Source organism: Erpetoichthys calabaricus, chromosome 18, assembly GCF_900747795.2.
Source record: "Erpetoichthys calabaricus chromosome 18, fErpCal1.3, whole genome shotgun sequence".
Lineage (NCBI taxonomy): Eukaryota > Metazoa > Chordata > Cladistia > Polypteriformes > Polypteridae > Erpetoichthys > Erpetoichthys calabaricus.
In genome coordinates, this window is record NC_041411.2 from 69,605,540 (window position 1) to 69,623,463 (window position 17,924).

Sequence of the window (17,924 nt, forward strand, 5' to 3'; positions counted from 1 at the left end):
AAGGCTTTATAAACCATAAGCAGAATTTTTAAGTCAATCCTGAATGACACAGGTAACCAGTGTAGTGACATCAAAACTGGAGAGATGTGCTCAGATTTTCTTTTCCTGGTTAGGATTCTAGCAGCTGCATTCTGCACTAGTTGCAAACGATTTTTGTCTTTTTTGGTTAGTCCTGAGTGGATTGCGTTACAGTAATCTAGTCGAGTGAAAACAAACTCATGAACTAATTTCTCAGCATCTTCAATGATATAAGAGGTCTAACTTTGCTATGTTTCTTAAGTGAAAAAATGCTGTCCTAGTGATCTGATTAATATGCGATCTAAAATTTAGATTACAGTCAACAGTTACCCCTAAGCTTTTTACCTCCGTTTTGACTTTTAATCCTAATATATCCAGTTTAATTCTTATAGCCTCATTGTATCCATTATTGCCAATCACTAAGATTTCAGTTTTCTCTTTATTTAATTTGAGAAAGTTAATATTCATCCATTCTGAGATACAAGTTAGACATTGTGTTAGTGAATCAAGAGAATCAGGCTCATCAGGTGCTATTGATAAATACAGCTGTGTGTCATCAGCATAGCTGTGGTAGCTCACGTTGTGCCCTGAGATAATCTGACCTAATGGAAGCATTAAAAATTATGTAAAATATGTAAGCTATTCACACTGACCCACCATTGTGTAATTTGTCATTGGCTCTTTCAAGCTTCTTGTAGAATTTTGAAATATGGATTAAGAAGTGGGTTATTCTTCCACACAAGTAATCTACTAGTGGGCCAGGCTGTTCCGGTTTCTTGGCACTGGACAGAGTCCCTTCGTCTGTAGATATTTTCATATCTGTTCTCTCATTACTGTCTAATCAACAGTTATTTATTATATAGTGTGACAGCCTTCATTCATTATACCGCCCCCATCTTTAGTTAATGCTAAAAAAATTTTAACAAAGATGACAAATGTAAGTAAAAATATAAAAGGGACTGAATGTCTACTTGGAAAATAAGGCAGTAAAATAAACTACACTAAGCTAAATGTCTGAAATGTGTGAGTGGCTTCTTCATTCAGTTCCCATGCATTATTGAAACTGGATCTCCAGGGTCAAATCTCATGCCATGACACACCCGTATTAGCCAGCTGCTTTTACATGATCTTTTCTAAACTCAGTAGTGGACTGATTAATTATGTACTGTGTCACTGCAAGCCCAAAACATAACACGTTTGATTTTTAAGATTCTGGTAATATTCTTGGATTTTTCTTTCACTTGCTATCAGTGACCTTTAGCTTCCATTAATTCTGAATGTGGCACAGCAGAAGCTACTGAAATACCACTACTTTAATCCATTTATTCTGTGAAAATATTCTTACTGTAATTTTTAAAATGTTTTAGCATAATTTAGTTTAGAAAAAAAAATACATTGTAATAACGAGTCAATCTTCAACAGGCTCCAAGATGGTGGCGGAGCCATTTTTCAGTTGAGAGAACAGAAAGAGGTGGGTTCAGGTGAATGGAAATTAGAGGTGACACCATTAGAGATGTGACTGTCAATCACTTCTTCTGCAAAGGGAGGTAGAGAAAAGGCAGTAGACAACAGCCTTGAAGTTGTCTCCCAAGTGCACGTGTGTGACAATACATGATACAGTAAATATTCTGAATGCTAGGTGGCACTGTTGCCCCTTTAAACCCAACAGACAGAGACACAGGACACAGAGTAAAAGCACCAAGAAGTATTTTTATTTCTTGCTCTTCTCAAACAGTGCCTTCAAGCACCACAGCCACAACCACACTAAACAGGCAAGAAATCAAGCACAGAACACAAATCTTCTCTCTCTCTTTATCCTCCACACCTCCCAGCAAGCTTTGTCCACCTTCTCCCGACTCCGGCTCACTTGCTGGGTTCCCAGCAGTCCTTTAATTAGAGCTTCTGTTCTTCCTCCCACGTGACTTGCCAGCACTTCCGGGTCAGATGGAGAATCCCAGGTCTTTAATCAGCCTAGAAGTAATCCCTCCAGCCACAACACAGTCCCAAACACACAACAGTCACCAAGCACTTCCTCCTTTCAGCACCACCGCTCCTCCCAGGCAACCTTGTCCTCCTCCACCTGACTCCGGCTGCTGAGTGGTGGTCGCTGGCTCCTTTTATAGTGCACCCGGACGTGCTCCAGGTGCTTGATCACCGAGTTCGTAGATATGCTGAATATGCTGCCCATCCAAGCTCAGGAGTCCCAAACACAGCACCTGCTGGCGGTGCCTGCAGAACCCAACGGGGCTGCACCCAACTCCAATTCCCATGGAGCCCTGTGGGAAACCGAGGCACCGCTCCAACCCAGGGGGGCAGCCATCTAGCATCTGGGGGGAGGTATTGCACTGTCCAGGGCTGCTCCCCCAAATAAAGTGTGCAGGGGCATCCCGGCTGGGCATGGACCCTGGCCGCCTGCTACTATATATATATATATATATATATATATATATAATATATATATCTATATATATATATATATATATATATATATATATATCTGTATACTGTATAATATTATATATTATATATATATATATATATATATATACAGGAGAGAGAGAGAGAGAGAGAGAGGGAGAAAGACAAGATCACGATACAGAGTCGGGGCCCATATAAGTGAGTGAGATTTAAACAACAGAAAACATGCAGCAATTGCAGGAATGTTGTCACTGATGTGACTTCAGAACAGAACTGCCTCAAAAAAGTGGATCTTCCAGTCTCAAGTCATTTCAGCAGGATGAGGTGGGTCAGGTGGACCAACACCGAAAGTGACATCAGTGGTGTTACACCCATTAATCATTTGTTCTGCAAAGAGAAGAGAAGAGGCTTTAGAACACAGTGCCAACCCCTGGACCTGCGTGGAATTATAGTCACCAGAGCCCTTAAGATGTTCTCTATTTGCATGTGCATGAGTATATATATACAGTATATTGTCAAAGATCTCTGCCTTTGTGGGGTCATGGGAGGCGATATTCTCATTCGAGAGACCATAATAAGCCCCTTGTGTCTCCCCTTTCCTGAATGGCCCTCTTCTGTTAGCCCATCCCGCATGCTTCCAAGGGTGTAATATTACTGGTTCTTGGGTTGGAAAATTGCACCTGGTTCTTTCAAACAACAACATGTGCCACTCTCAGGTCCTGCTCCTGGGACATCCTGGAGCCAAAATCCTGCCGACTACGCCAATGTGGTAAAACTAAGGTAGTAGACAAGAAAAAGGTTTGGGGATGGCCACCCCGTATACTGAAAAATCAGCAAAATAAATGAAGCATGTCTCTACAGATAGGAGTTCACAACTGAACTGAACTAACAGGACGAGTCTGCTCTATAATTATGATGGATAGGAGGAAGAGGTGGAGTTGGGGTGGCCGGAACAAGAACTGACATGGCAGGAAAATTAATTCTGGGTACTGGAACTGATGTCATCAGGGTTGGCTGGAGATGATGCTAGTAGGTGGTTCGGTAGCGATGTCACTGAGAGGCAGCTGAACTGCAGGGAAACAAAAGGAGAGAAGATCAGTTGCAAGTGCCAACCCCTAGTCTGGTTGATAAATAACAATATTTGAGCCTGTAAACTGTCCCCCTTACACACGTCTGTGACTATTGTGGGAGATGGTCGGTCATTCATCCCGGCCAATACCCCCAGGCCACTAGATGGAGCCATCCCTGTAGCATGGAAGTGCCCCAAAGACCAGCAGGGAATCATGGACAATGGAGTTTTTATTCCCGACCCTGGTGGACACCGTGGGGCCCATCAGAGGACACTGCAGGGAGGCTCAAGGACTTATACGTGCCCTATAACCTGGAAGTACGTCCTGATCACATGACCAGAAGGAACGACGTGCTTCCGGGATGAAGAAAAGGACTTTTAATCTGACCCGGACGTGATAACAAGTCATGGACTGCAGGGTTGGAACCACTTCCGGGTCAGGGACTATAAGGACTGTGGGAAACCCCAGACAAGTGAGCTGAGCTGGGAGGAAGGGTGGCAACGCGTCTGGGAGTGGAGAAATTGTGATTGTTTATTGATTATTGATTATTTGAGTAGTGTGGAGTGGAGGGTGCTTTGTGCACGTTATTATTATTAAAATAAAAAGTCTTGGACTTTTACCTGGTGTTTGGCGTGGTACCTGAGGGTTCAAGGGAGCAATAGCGCCCCCTACTATTACACTATATATAAATATATATTTATATATATGGTTTACGGAAATTTTGCCTCTAACATTTTGCCTCCAACATTTCGCCCCAGCGTATTTTGCCCCCACTACATTTCACCTCCATGATATTTCTACCCCACCCTGGTAACTTCTAATACCCACACCCAGACGTTTTGAGTGTTGGAAGTTTCTAGAAAAAAATAAAGTGAATAATCGTTCTCAGCATTCAAAACTGACTTTCCTAATTTAAACATTTTTGTAGCAAGATGATAAAAAAGTTAGCAATAGTGCATCACTTAAATGAAACGCTCTGTAAACATATATACATTTTTATTTCGATTAAACGGATCCAAAAATATTTTACAAAAATTAATATCACATGCCGTTGCGAAAAAACATACGTGAAATACAATTATGTACTAAATTAATATCTTTGTAATTTACCAGGGACGAAATGTGTTGGGGGGAAAATGTGGGGGGTGAAATGTGGGGGGCAACTTATCCGGACGCTGAAGGTTCAATGGTCTGATGAGACCAAAGTTGAACTTTTTGTTCATTAGATAAAATATCATATTTGGATAAAGTCAAACACCACACATTAGCAAAAACACACCATCCTCACCATGCAGCATAGCAGTGATAGCTTCATAATGTTCAAATGCTTTTCTTCAGCAGACCTTGGAAGGTTTCTGAAGGTAGAGGATAAAATGAATGCAGCAAACCTGATGCAGAAACCTGCACCTTGGAAGATATGTTCTACAGCAAGACAATGACCCCAAATATAAAGCCAAGGTGTAAAACAACAAGGCAAATGTTCTGGAGCAGCCAAGTCAGAGTCCCCATCTTAGTCCAACTGAGTGTTTGTGGCTGTAGAGCGTGAGCAGTTTTGCAAACAAGAACAGGGAAAAATGACAGAGTGCTGGTCGAGAGAGACAGCCCTGTGCACACAGGCTCAAGGCTGTCATGACTGCCAAAGGCGCATCTACTAAAAAACGACTTGAAGGGGTTGGGTACGTATGTGATTCATTATTTTATGTTTTATGTTTGTAATTAATTTAGAACACCTTGCAGAGATCTGTTTTCACTTTGACTGATCAATGTGCAAAATCCCCATTAAGTCCCAGTGTTTCAATGTTGTATAAATAAAATATGAAAACTTTCAAAGGAGATGAAAACTTTCTATAGGCAGCATATATTTACTACTGTCACAAAATGTAGCCTAAAAACAGGATATCTTTCCAACTGAACAAGCACTTGCACACCTGCCCTTCAGCTTCATAACCCTGTCAAGCTGACAGAATCATCTCGGTGGGTGGGCTGAACTGATGGCAATGCACAAGACGGCATGAATGAGGAGCACAGATTAGATGATTCTTTGTGTATCATCTCGGTGAAATGTGTTAGGCTTCACACATTATAAAACATTATGAAAGCCAGCTTAACAGAAATTATATACCCATAAATAACTCACTTGGCAAGCTGTCAGTTACCACACCTAAAACAAGAAACCAATAAGTGACATATTATTATTATTATTATTATTATCTTTTCTTTTCTCATTTTATGCTGGTTGCTTTTTATTGGGAACTCGTCAGATTCTTTAGGTCTTATTGTCTAATGGTCAGGACTTTACAAAGTATGTGGTGTGTTCGTCCGAAGGAATGAAAGACAAACTAAATGTTGTGGCACCAGTTACTTTCAAACTATAAATGAAACAGTGCTCAATGGTGCGAATACAAACAAAAATACCACCCTGTGGTGATCTGGCTAACACAATTACTGCCTATCAAGGCTTCTTTAATTGCTTTAATCTGTGTTTTGAAGGAGCTCCGTCTCTTCAGCTCTCCAATCAGCAAATGACACCTACTTATGCGGGGCTGAGCTTTTATAGATAGATAGATAGATAGATAGATAGATAGATAGATAGATAGATAGATAGATAGATAGATAGATAGATAGATAGATAGATAGATAGATAGATAGATAGATAGATACTTTATTAATCCCAAGTGGGAAATTCACATACTCCAGCAGCAGCATACTGATAAAAAACAATAATAAATTAAAGAGTGAATGGTCCTGGGACCAGAAGTGCAGGAGTCAGTGTCCCTAACTGGGCAGATTTTAGGCACTGCACAGTTAAAAGAAGATGAAACAGTTAGCGGCAGTGCTTCCTCTCGACCTGCAGTGGAATTTAATACCTGGGAGGAACCCAGAAGGGGACCCTCTGACACGTATGTGTGATAATGGGTAGATCCGAGGAGGGCAATTTTCTGCACCTGGAAGGCACTTCCTTTATCTGGCAGTTTATCTTCTTCTTTCGGCTGCTTCCATTAAGGTTTGCCACAGTGGATCATCTTCTTCCATATCTTTCTGTCCTCTACATCTTGTTCTGTTACACCCATCACCTGCATGTCCTCTCTCATCACATCCATAAACCTTCTCTTAGGCCTTCCTCTTCTCCCCTTGCCTGGCAGCTCTATCCTTAGCACCCTTCTCCCAATATACCCAGCATCTCTCCTCTGCACATGTCCAAACCACCTCTCTGACTTTGTCTTCCAACCTGAGCTGACCCCCTAATGTCCTCATTTCTAATCCTGTCCATCCTCGTCATACCCAGTGCAAATCTTAGCATCTTTAACTCTGCCACCTCCAGCTCCAGCAGTCTCCTGCTTTCTGGTCAGTGCCACCGTAATAATAATAATAATAATAATAATAATAATAATAATAACATTATTATTAAACATAAACATGTCACCTTCATAATCAAAGACATTATTGGTTGTGAACTTCTCATGTGCTGCCTCGCAGTTAGGAGACCCAGGTTCACTTCCCGGGTCCTCCCTGCGTGGTGTTTGCATGTTCTCCCCGTGTCTGCGTGGGTTTCCTCTGGGCGCTCCGGTTTCCTCCCACAGTCCAAAGACATGCAGGTTAGGTGGATTGGCGATTCTAAATTGGCCCTAGTGTGTGCTTGGTGTGTGGGTGTGTTTGTGTGTGTCCTGCGGTGGGTTGGCACCCTGCCCGGGATTGTCTCCTGCCGTGTGCCCTGTATTGGCTGGGATTGGCTCTAGCAGACCCCCGTGACTCTGTGTTCGGATTCAGCGGGTTAGAAAATGGATGGATGGATGGAACTTCTCATGATTATCCCATAGAAATTATTTTGTTCTATTATAACCATTTATAGTAGGTATAAATTCCCCTCCAAAAAAGTATCGTGTGTTGATCTACCTAAAGAAAACAAAACAAGGGCATGAAGCAATAGCCCAAAGTGCAGATGAAGACAATAATTTCACTATCAAATCAACTAACAAGCAAACAAACAAACTCATGAGTAACAAAATAGTTTTCCAGTTCCCTATAAAATGAATCATCCTTGTCCTAGTGGGAATATCCCCATGGAAATGTGTCAAGGTACTGTCTGGATATGAACGTCAGTGAGCTGATTGCCTTCTTTCAAATAGCAATCATATCTGTGTATGATTGAAATGACACCTTATCATGATCTTTGCTTCCTAGGAAAGGCTATGCCTAAACCACACATATCAAATGAGGGGAGCCATTTATCATCTCCTCAAACGGGCTCTCCATTTATTTAGGTGCATTTGTATTTGGCTTCCTGCACCCAAGGGCAACTTTACTAAAATGTGACAATTGGCTTTCAAAAATGCAAACCATTGAAAAGTAAAAAATACAAAATAACTTTACTTTATTTTTATTAACAAAATGAAAATATATCATTTTTACTATCAGTACAATCAATAGCTAGGTATGTATGTTAATGTTTAGGATGTACTGTAAGTCTATCTTTCAATTTACCATTAATTTCTTCCACTTTAATTATCCACCTATCATATCCTGATCACTCAATTATTTTATAGTAGAAGCTTAGTATAGTGGAAGAGTAGTAGTGGAAGAGAGATGAAAAAGAGAGTGCAGGCAGGGTTTCAGGAGTGATTTGTGACAGACGGGTATCAGCAAGAGTGAAAGGGAAGGTCTACAGGACGGTAGTGAGACCAGCTATGTTATATGGGTTGGAGACGTTGGCACAGGAGACAGAGCTGGAGGTGGCAGAGTTAAAGATGATAGGATTTGCATTGGGTGTGATGAGGATGGACAGGATTAGAAACGAGTACATTAGAGGGTCAGCTCAGGTTGAACGGTTGGGAGACAAAGTCAGAGAGGTGAGATTGCGTTGGCTTGGACATGTGCAGAGAAGAGATACTGGGTATATTGGCAGAAGGGTGATAAATAAAGGCAAGAGGAGAAGAGGAAGGGCTAAGAGAAGGTTTATGGATGTGTTGAGAGAGGACATGTTGGTGATGGGTGAAACAGAGCAAGATGACAAGGACAGGAAGATATAGAAGAAGATGATCTGCTGTGGCAACCCCTAATGGGAGCAGCCAAAAGAAGAAGAAGAAGCTTACAGTATACAATAGCACCTGGAACAGGACAGGAATCAACCCTACAAGAAGCACCAGCCTATTCCAGCACATTCAGACGTCTACTGTATGGAGATGTCACCAAAGTAATACGCACATTTCCAGAATGTAGGGGGAATATGAAGTGCTGCTAACACTTTAGGTTAAGTACTGCAGAAATGCATCTGCTACTCATTGACTCCTAACTCCTAAACTTAACAAAAGTTTCATCTGATGTTCATCACACTTACAGAGCATCAATAAAATGTTTATTCATCTGTTCAATGTGGCCTACTAAAATAACTTTGGAACAGTTAGAGGTGTCCTTGTGAAGCCTTCATATTCATAAGTAATTTTACCAGCATATCAAATGCCACACTGCACATGATGAATAGCCTGTTTACTGATAGTTCATAAGTGCCATGAACACCACAAGAATGCCTATGCTAAGGTCTTGTTACATAATGGTATATGAGTAATAGATGCATTTTTTGCAGTACCTAATCTAAACTGTTACCGAAGTGCCTATAAAAACCTAGCATGAACAAAGACTTGAAACTAAGGACTCCATACAGTTAAGATGGTGGCACACTACATGACTTCTAGTTGGAGAGGGTGTCACATCTGATGACTGCTCTGCTGATCTCGTCACCTGAGGATGTCAGATTACACAACCAGCTAAATTAGATGATGACTCCATGATGACTCTCCTGGTCTGACAGAGAACAAGCTACTGTTTACAATGAACCTTCTACAGTCAAAAAGTCACCTAAAAAACACACATTGCATGTATTACAAATAAACATACTCTGTTTTAAAAATAAACGTAAAGCTGATGCAAGGGAAAAACCTTTTTGTAGTTTCAGATTATACATCGACATTCAAAGACATCAATGGACGAGTGGTAAAAGTGAATAATACGCTGTTGCAGGTGGTGCTGTGGTGTGCTGCCTTGTTCAGCATTACAACGGTGTTGTAGGAGTCGATGTAGGCTTGTAAGAACTAGCAGCTTTACTCATGAAAATATGAACTGTAAAATATGTATTTGAAGTGAGCGGTGTGTCACACCCTGTCAAACGGACTGCAGTTAAGAGCAGGGACATGCGGTCAAGGGAGGCAGGTGATGCAGAGCCTCACCTGTCATCATGAAAAGTAAAAAAACAAATAATGATAACATAAAATAAATTTGTTCCACCGGTCTGTGCTATCCATTTTTTTCTGTATGATTCCAATAATTATGATGAATTTTTATAGTCAAAATCGCTGAACGCAAGGTACAGCAACAACGAGCCTCACCTCACCTCAGACTGCGCTCTTCCTTACACACGGGGTTGATGCATGCAATTGGCGAGTGCCTATTGCTGTCTCTTTGTATGTCACTAATATAATATTTGCACACACGTTTATTATACACCCTGACTTTCCACAGTCTGGCTAATATCTTTAATGAACAAGGGGGGCTCCGCCCCCTGCTCTCTTCGCTCGCCTACCCCCGGCGTTGGGTATCCTGAAATACATTAGTCGAGCTCGTTCGTCTTGGAGCCGTGCGCGCTTTGCTTGCGGCATTTCAGACGTGCGTTGTAGGCGCCTGCGTTCATTGATTTTATCCAGCCGGGCTTGTGTTTATATATCCGTCAGTCGAGCTTGTTCGTTTTGAACCTGTGCCTGCTTTGCTTCCGCAGTTTCAGACACGCGTTGTAGGCGCCTGCGTTCATTGATGTTATCTAGGTGGGCTCGTGTTTGTATCGTTGAGCTGTATTGTGTTTGAATTCGGTGTAAAGCGTTCAGCTGTTTGTACAATCCCAAGTAGCACATTATTCCTAACTTCACTCCGCAGTAGTGCCACTCACATTGCGGTGACGCCTGCACCTTCACTCCGCAGTAGTGCCACTCACAATATGGCAGTGACGCCTGCGCCTTCCGTACTTTATGGACCGGTGGGGCCTCCGTAGCCTCTTCCGTTTGAATCTGGGCTGCAGCGCAGAGTCCTCTTTTTTGTGTGGCTGTGTCGGTAGTCGTTAGCCATGGGCGCGTTGTTGCTTCATTTCTCATTCACGTCAGTTGCGCTCTTTCGTTTTTGGGCCGTGACTCCTTCGTGCGCGGTGGATACGACTTCGCGTGCGGTTTATGAGATGTGCGCTGTACACGCCTGCGCAGTACGTCTCATGGTCCCATCGCTGTGTACCTGCGTCCATGCCATCCGGTTTACCATTCTTGGATAATAATATGGATGTGTGTGACATATTTAGTCTTGCTGATCGGACATAAAACTGCAGTGAAAAGGCACACTGTGCCTGAAGGGGGTGCATGTGAGCCCAACAGGCACTCGTTGCTGCTCTTCTTCTTGGCAAATAATCTCCATTGAGACGGAGAGACTTAAAACTAAAGGAAAATGAGGAGGACTTGTACAAGAAAGTGACAGAGATTTTCATGGAGAAAGATAGGAGCATGGATTTCATTTACAAATAAAGGTAAGACCATAACACATTTTCAAATTTATAAAAAATGGGATCAGACAATCCAATATTTAAAAACTAAATTTGACCTTAAATAAATTATTCTTTTGTTTTTCTCGTTATCCTTTGTTGAACAGTCTGTATTAAAATTGATTAAAGCATCAGAATTAAAATTTTTAAAAACAACTAAATATTTCAATCAAAGTCAAAATTGGAAATCCGATTTTTTTATACACCACTCTATACTTTCATTTGTATTGAATGAGTATGAATTGTGGAATTGCAACAGAAAATTTAGAACGCATGGAGGCTGTAGAGCAAATGCGCTCTCTCTGTTCTCTCTCACCGCTATAGCCAAATATGTACCTTACCTATATGTGTGTGTAAAGAATGCTGATGAGATATGAAACGTAATCAGTAGTCAATGTGCATGTTGCCAATTGCATAGTGAATAAGTTATTCTTTTGGGTTCATATATTTGTAAATCTGACTCTGAAGGACTCAGTACCTCACCAGCCATGAACCTCACTGCACGTCACTGGATCTGAGCATTGAAATGGGGTCCTTACTCATCAAAATGGATAAATGACATCAAACAAGCTGAAAGGACAGACAACATATTACCAGTTGTATTTATATATATATACAAAGAGGATTACAGGAATTCCAGCTAGGACCAGTCCTCACCTTGACTTAAATGCTGCCAGGGTTTTCTCCTAGAAACCGCGCTTAGGATGTGGAGGCCATAAAACTGAGTGAAGGATGGATGGGTAACTATGTAAACTTTCTGGTATATTTCTTATTTGATTTTCTTTTAAACATAAATACAAATTTTTAGAAAAATCTAAAAAAAATAAAGGTGGCATTGCTGTCTCATAGCTCCGTAGCTGAAACCGCTGGCTGTACAATGTCTAGGATGAGTTTGCACTCCTTCTGGATTCTCTGGCTTTCATCCCAAAGACCTTCAGGTTAGGTCAACAGGTGACTCTAAATTAATCCCATATAAAAAGAGTGCCAGTGTGTTAGTGAGAGTCCACCTGATCCCACCAGAACAGGACCTAATTGGACTACGCGGAACTGCTAAGCTGACTGTTTCACGTTGATGGTCTCAGGCCTCACATTTTGGCCCTGTATGTGAAATGAAGCGCAGAAGTGATAAATAAGTCTTTGACTGGATTCTTATTATGGGTCAATAAGTGACACCTTTTCTTGAAGTAGCTCAGTAGTTGCTACTGATGTCATGGACTCATATCTTATCTAGAGCAATTGGTCACACTTGACTGTCTACGCTAAGTGGACCCGTTATTGACTGTATAGATCTCTCTATGCGAAATGCATTCTTCATATGTAATTTTATAACGAAGAGATGCTGGAGATGCAGACTTCAGTGCTCAAATCAACCGAATCAAAAAATCCACCTAACGACACCAGTAGATACACAGTTGAGGCTGCACAACATCCATGTGCTGACTGCACATCTAAATGAATAACTAAAGAAATTTAACATTATTGTCTGATTGGAAAAGTGCAAACATGCTGTGACAAAATAGCCGCAGTGGTTTAACACGTTGTATATCCATAGACCACAATACTTAACTGAACTCGATTTGCTGTTGTTATGTCAAATAGTGATGCAATAGTTAAAATGACAGATATTGTAGCAGACAGAAGCACTTCTCGAATGTGTGGAGCCCAGTAGCTGTAATGGTCTACTTGTGTGTGTGTGTGTGTCCGTCTGTCTCCACTGTCTTGGTGCTCATTATAATATGCAAATTAATCATTAAGCTTCAGTTACCTTGAATGGTTAACAGTAATTTTAGCTTTTTTATTTTCTCTCAGTGTCAGGTCTTTTGTTCATTATATATCTTTTGCTCTCTCCCTAAAACTCTAGCGCCGGTTCAGTAAAAATTGGGGACAGGTACTTTAGGAAGAGGCCTTGAAGGTGTAGCCATTGCAGTTCAAAATTTCTCCTCTATTCACTACACACTTTTTAATGGGTTGTCCTCAGATGTGTATTCTCGTTTGAGAATCACGTCTTACCCCCGCGAGTTTAGTCTTCCTCAGACACGATTTTTGTTCAGATTGAGGCTTGATGCAAACAGTGTGCTCAAGCACAACATCGATGCAACAGCATTAACTTTACATTCTATTTGTCTTACTAATAGCGTTTGCTTATTTAAAGGTGTCTAATAGCTTTCTGCCGAGGGGTGCCCAACCAAAAATGTAGTCATCTACAGTATTGATCCAACCATCCATTCATCCCGTTTTCACCCTGACCGGATTGCAGAAAGCTGATCCCTTTTCATGGCACCGTGGACCAACTGAAGATGCCATCACAGCCTTACAAAGCATTAAACAGAATGGGTCAGGAAAAGCAGTTATGCCATGTAGGGTTCCAGATGTTATGGTGAGGAACCTTAGAAGGAGGAGGTAGAGGTTGTGAGCATGCACTAATGACAGCAACCACATGGAGAACCACCCGGATTGAGATCCGAGTGCAGCTTTGCACCTCAGCACCACACTGAACTTATGTGTCTAATGGAGGGCCTGAGGTAATTTCCTTTGTGTGTCTATGTCATCTTCTTAATCCAAATTCTGATCATGGCCCTCAGCCATACCTTATTAGACAGTGCCTTCAAAATACACAAATGAGTTGGCTGTTGGCTGATGTAGTCCGTAAATTCTAACAGCTTCATAAACCTCAATATGTTTCTGTATGCATTATTGCAAGCCCATCTTCCTATATTATGGAATTTCAAAGTTGAGGATACTATAAGAAAGAAAAGAATTATGGTCAATACAAATCAAGTTAATTGGTAGTGTAAACAACCTACAAAATAGCTTCTGGTCATGATAGAATAAGCTTTATGGGTAGCCAATTTAGCCAGCTGTAAGCAAAGTTAAATTTAGACAAGCAGACATATTTGGGAAAAAGGCTGCAGAGCAGCTGTTGCTGTGGATCCGGTTACTTTAGAAACAGAAATAAAATAGATGTAATGGGGTGAGGGAGGCTGACAACAGTGACAAAGAGCACATTGCGGGACTAGAGCCAAGCTGTCTGTCTCGTACCTGCCACCATGTATCCAGCCACCTCAGCTAAATTCTTATATAAAGATCACTGGGGGATCTCATCACAGAAGCATCTGGTCCAGTTGGCAGTCATAATGGCAGAAGCAGCCTGCACTCTCCCTCTTCTGCAGGCAGTCCGGGTCTCAGGTTAAGTGGGTATGTGTACATTTTATTGTAAGTGAAGTGGTCGTTTCCTTTTTCCTCAAACCCCTTGGAAGTTTGAACCAGAAGACCAGGATACCTCAGCAAAATTGTAAATCCAAAATTTGGGGTGGGTGTTCAGGTGATCATCCATCCATCCATTATCCAACCCGCTATATCCTAACTACAGGGTCACGGGGGTCTGCTGGAGCCAATCGCAGGCAACACAGGGTGCATGGCAGGAAACAAACCCCGGGCAGGGTGCACATACACACACACCAAGCACACACCAGGGATCGCCAATGCATCTAACCTGCATGTCTTTGGACTGTGGGAGCATACCTTTCTAAATTCAGTCATACAGTCTTCAATATGGCCTAGTGCCTTCATGGTGGACTGAAATTATGCAATTGCAGATCCATTTCCCCCCACTCTGTGACCCTAAACTAATCTCTAATTCTTCCCCCTGTCTTTCTGCAAGCTTCAGAAATACGGAAACAAATGGTTGACAGGCTCACTGTAGAATGGTACTATATGTACTCTAGTTAGTTACTGAAGTAATCAGCTTTCTATAATTAGTAGTATTCTATTATTCATATTTTACAAAAGAAAGTATTGATGGGAACAAACATAACAAGGCATCTTCTACGTACAGTGTGTTGCGTTCTAAACATATAAGCAGCAAAACACTACTAGATGAAAGGGTCCTTTAAAAAAAGGTAATCATGAAAGTTGATCCTGCATTTGTGACACAAGAACACTGACTGTGCAATTCCTAAAATGTGCATCCAAGATTCAATGGCATCTCCGAATTGACCCGTAATGAGTGAATATGAGTGTGCCTGCTAACGTACTGGCTGCCCATTCAGCGACGCCAAGGGGACCCAAGATAAAGGCGTAGGAAAAGGAAGGATTGATAAAGGAGTGGACTAACTGTGACTCTCAGTACTGAAGGTGACAGCGATGACTTTGTTTTTAAATGAGCCTGTCTCACATTTGCCTTTGCAGTTGTGTTAGCTATTATTCTTTAAACTAAATCATTAGTATAGAATGAGCTAATCTACAGATAGAAAATACCTACTGTCACCATTAATGACCCGTCATTAATGACAGATAGATAGATAGATAGATAGATAGATAGATAGATAGATAGATAGATAGATAGATAGATAGATAGATAGATAGATAGATAGATAGATAGATAGATAGATAGATAGATAGTGCAGCAGTAGGGGGTGCTAGAACTCCCTTGAACCCTCAGGTACCACTCCAAACACCGGGTAAAACTCCAATTATTATTTATTTTATAATAATGTGCACAAAGCACCCTCCAATCCACACTACACGTACAATACTCAATTGATATTTAAATCACCAATCCTCCACACTCCCAGACGCGTTGCCACCCTTCCACCCAGCTCAGCTCAACGTCTGGGCTTTCCCATAGTTCTTTTATACCCCCTGACCCGGAAGTGGTTCCTCTCCAACAATCCACAAGTCCTCATTACTTCTGAGTCAGAGTAAAAGTCCTTTTCTTCAACCCGGAAGCACGTCGTTCCTTCTGGTCATGTGATCATGACGCACTTCTGGGTTATAGGGCACGTAACAGTCTGACAGCCTCCCTACAGCGACTCCTGGTGGTCCCCAAGGTATCCAGCAGGGCTGTGTATACAAACTACAAGGTCCATAAGGCCCTGCTGGAATTCGGGGAACCTCCATGCTGTTGGGAGGGCTCCACCTGGCGGCCTGGAGGTATGGGCCGGAATATTTAGCTGGCTATCCAACACAATAGATAGATTTTTTTTATTGTAGTAGGCAGGATTGGATAGATAGATAGATAGATAGATAGATAGATAGATAGATAGATAGATAGATAGATAGATAGATAGATAGATAGATAGATAGATATTTTAGTGTAGTAGGCAGGATTGGATAGATAGATAGATAGATAGATAGATAGATAGATAGATAGATAGATAGATAGATAGATAGATAGATAGATAGATAGATAGATAGATAGATAGATATGAAACATACAATATAATGATAGATGTTTGTAATTGTAGAAAACCAATTATGAGGATCACACAGCTATTAAAATGGAAAATATAATCATAATTTCCATGTCATTTCAGAGATCAGTATGTGTATAGTTGTTTTGTATAATTTCTTATTGGTAGTGGACTACCGCAGGCAATAAATATCTGATGTATTTGTAAATTAGATATTTTCTTCCAGGGGGACTAATAAATCATTAACGTTTTGTTAGGTGATTATGCCAACATGTTACACTGACATCATCCCACAATGTTATTTTACAAAAATGATTACAGAAAGAACAATCAGATATTTTCTAAACTCATTTGATCTAAGTTTTGGATTACGGGAGGGTGGCACCTATCCTGGCAGCAGATGGTGTAAGGCAGGAGCCAGCCTGCAATGGGGTAACTGTAGAGGGCAGAGATCATCCACTGATGCACAGAAACAAATAGAGAATTTAGAGTCACCTGTAAACCTAACTCATGCATGTGAGAGGTTACAGGACCATATAGTATCCAGAGAAAACCCACATGATGAGATTGTTCAGACTCCACAGTGAAAAGGATGACTTCATGATTCCAGTTGGTAATTACCATATTAATATCCAACTGCACAGAATAAACAGTGAAAAAAATATAAAATATATCTGGGCAAACACATGAAACTTCTAACAATTAAATGTCTGCTCTATACCTGTGCTGCCCCCCCTTACAAGTATATGCAGTACATTTGTTACACTTGTCACTACCATAGTTTTTATTATTTGTTTTACTGTTATTATTTATTAATTATTTATTTATTACTATCAAGTTCAAATTATTACTATCTATTCCCTTACCTAATATTTATTTATTTATCTATTATAGTACAGTATAGTTCTTTACCTGTCTTGCACTTGCCCTATGTTTATGTATATTTTCCACCCTGGTCCTGGGTAGCCTTATTTCATGCCACCGTATGGTGCAATAGGGTGGCATGGTGGCACAGTGGTAGCTCTGCTGCCTTGCAGTAAGGAGGCCAGGGTTTACATCTCAGCATGTTCTCCCCATGTCTGCGTTAGTTTCCTCCAGGTGCTCCGGTTCCTCCCACAGTCTAGAGACTGCAGGTTAGTTGAATTGCCGATCCTAAATTGGCCCTCTGTGTGTGTGTGTGTGTGTGTGTGTGTGTGTACCCTGCGATGGACTGGTGCACCATCCAGGGTTTGTTCCTGCCTTGTGCCCTATACTAGCTGGGATAGGCTCTAGTAATCCCCCCAAAACACTGTACAGGACTTAGCATGTTAAAAATTGACTGACTGAATGACTGTATGCTGCAATATGGTGTATGGATGCCATAACAGTAAGGTCATTTGGCTTGACTTACTCTGGCTATCATACTTTAAAAATGATAAACTGTGAATCCTTGGATATCGTATTACAGTTTGTCCCTAATTTTTACTTAAAATTATTTTGCAAAAGCATGAGTCTCTCATAATTAAATCTTTTCTTCACATTTCTGAGAGATAATAAGGTATTTGTATGTTTATTAGGTGCCAGGCCTCTGCTGCTTGCCCATTGACTCCATTTAAAGCTGGAACTATAATTTCATTGGAAATCTCATACAGTAAAGTGCCTTTAAAGTTTTATAGT